A 2,500-nucleotide genomic window follows, 5' to 3' on the forward strand; every position below is an offset into this window, starting at 1 on the left:
GGCGACCGAGGTGTCCGAGATCGATCGGAGACAAGTGGCGGTAAGAGGGTCCGGTCATGGTTACGGCTGGCCCTGTCGCCAGAAATCTCCGCGCACAAATCTAAGGCGGGCGCCGTTCTCCGTACCGGAGGTTGGCCGAGGGCTAGGCGGCCGGCGAGGCCGGGGCTCCTGGAAGCCTGTGCCGGCTCGGCCCGGCACGGCCTTCCCCTTGGCGTCTTCCGGGGTATACCGAGAGAGCTCGGAGGCACTTGGCCGCCGCCGGTCGCCGGTCGCCAGGAGGACTCCGAAAGGGCGTCGGCGTGCCCGTACTTCACCGGCGTCCTTCCGGCGACCTCCGCGGTCGCCCCGGCGTCGACCGGAGAGCGTTCTGTCGCAGGGTCGTGCGTACGGCCCGGTCTACCCGAAGGTCTACCCGGCAGAGGTCCGGTCTACAAGGGGGCCGGTGGGGAATCCGTGCATCGCCTGAGTGATTTTCCCGTAGGTTCCTGCCTGCCTGCCTGCCTGCCTGCCTGCCTGCCTGCCTGCCTCCCTACCGCGGACGGTCAAACCGGTCGCCGGTCGCCAGGAGTAGCCCGGAACGGCGTCTGCGTGCGGAGTGTCCGCCGTCGTCGGTCCGGGAAACTCCGCCGTCGCCACGGCGTGCACCGGGAGTCGTTCTGCTGCAGTGCCGAGCCTCGGGATCGGTCTGGCTGAAGGTCTACCCAGTAGAGGCCCGGTCTACCCGGGAACAGGCGAACCGGAGGGAAATCCGAGCATCGCCTAACAGTAGGGTGAGATTTTGACGTAGGTGCCTCCGTTCCTCCCTCCCTCCCTCCCTCCCTCCCCTTCCTTCCTTCCTTCCTTCCGGAGGCACTTGCCTGCCGCGGACGGGCATACCGGTCACCGGTCGCCAGGAGAAGTCCGGAACGGCGTGGTGGGCGCAGAATCCGCCGTCGTCGTTACGGGAACCTGCGCGGTCGCCACGGCGTGGATCGCGGGCGGGGGCGGGGCCCTTCTGCCAGTGGCTGGCATGAGGATCGGTCTACCCGTAGGTCTATTCTGTAGAGGCCCGGTGTACAGGCGAACCGGACGGTCAAACCGGTCGCCGGTCGCCAGGAGTAGCCCGGAACGGCGTCGGCGTGCGGAGTGTCCGCCGTCGTCGTTTCGGGAAACTCCGCCGTCGCCACGGCGTGCACCGGGAGTCGTTCTGATGCAGTGCCGGGAATCGGGATCGGTCTAGCTGCAGGTCTGCCCGGTAGAGGCCCGGTCTACCCGCAAGAGGCCCGGTCTACCCGCAAGAGGCCCGGTGTACCCGGGAACAGGCGAACCGGGGGGAAATCCGAGCATCGCCAAACAGGAGGGTGAGATTTTGACGTAGGTACCTCCGTTCCTTCCTTCCTCCCTGCCTTCCGGAGGCACTTGGCTGCCGCGGACGGGCATACCGGTCACCGGTCGCCAGGAGAAGTCCGGAACGGCGCGGTGGGCGCAGAATCCGCCGTCGTCGTTACGGGAACCTCCGCGGTCGCCCCGGCGTGGATCGGGAGGGGGGCCTTCTGCCGGTGGCTGGCATCAGGATCGGTCTACCCGTAGGTCTATTCTGTAGAGGCCCGGTGTACAGGCGAACCGGACGGTCAAACCGGTCGCCGGTCGCCAGGAGTAGCCCGGAACGGCGTCGGCGTGCGGAGTGTCCGCCGTCGTCGTTTCGGGCAACTCCGCCGTCGCCACGGCGTGCACCGGGAGTCGTTTTGCTGCAGTGCCGGGCCTCGGGATCGGTCTAGCTGAAGGTCTACCCGGTAGAGGCCCGGTCTACCCGGGGACAGGCGAACCGGGTGGGGGGGAATCCGAGCATCGCCTAACAGGAGGGTGAGATTTTGACGTAGGTAGGTAGGTACGTACCTCCCTCCCTCCCAGAGGCAGTTAGCAGCCGCGGACGGGCATACCGGTCGCCGGTCGCCCGTAGAAGTCCGGAACGGCGTCGGTGCGCTCAGAGTCCGCCGTGGTCGTTCCGGGAAACTCCGCGGTCGCACCGGCGTGGAGCGGGGGGGGGCCTTCTACCGCAGCAGCTGGCATCAGGATCGGTCTACCCAGAGGTCTATTCGGTAGCGGCCCGGTCTACCCAAGAGAGGCCCGGTGTACCTGGGAACAGAAGAACCGAAGGGAAATCCGAGCAACGCATGAAAGGCTGGTGAGATTTTGCTTTAGGTGCGTAGCTACCTTCCTTCCTTCCTTCCTTCCTTCCTTCCTTCCTTCCTTCCTTCCTTCCTTCCTCCCTCCCTCCCTCTCTCCCTCCCTCGCTCCCTCGCTCCCTCCCTCCCTCCCTCCCTTCGGGAGGTACTTGGCCGCCGCGGACGGGAAAACGTGTCAGCGCTCGCCAGGAGGAGTCCGGAACGGCGTCGGCGTGCGCAGAGTCCGCCGTCGACGGTCTGGGAACCTCGGCGGTCGCCCCTGAGTGGACCAGGGGTCGTTCTGCCACAGTGGCGGGTGGTGGGATCGTTCTACCCGCAGGTCTACCCGGGAGAGG

Source organism: Crotalus tigris, unplaced genomic scaffold (genome assembly GCF_016545835.1).
Source record: "Crotalus tigris isolate CLP2741 ecotype Arizona unplaced genomic scaffold, ASM1654583v1 scf7180000024039.14429, whole genome shotgun sequence".
Taxonomy (NCBI): domain Eukaryota; kingdom Metazoa; phylum Chordata; class Lepidosauria; order Squamata; family Viperidae; genus Crotalus; species Crotalus tigris.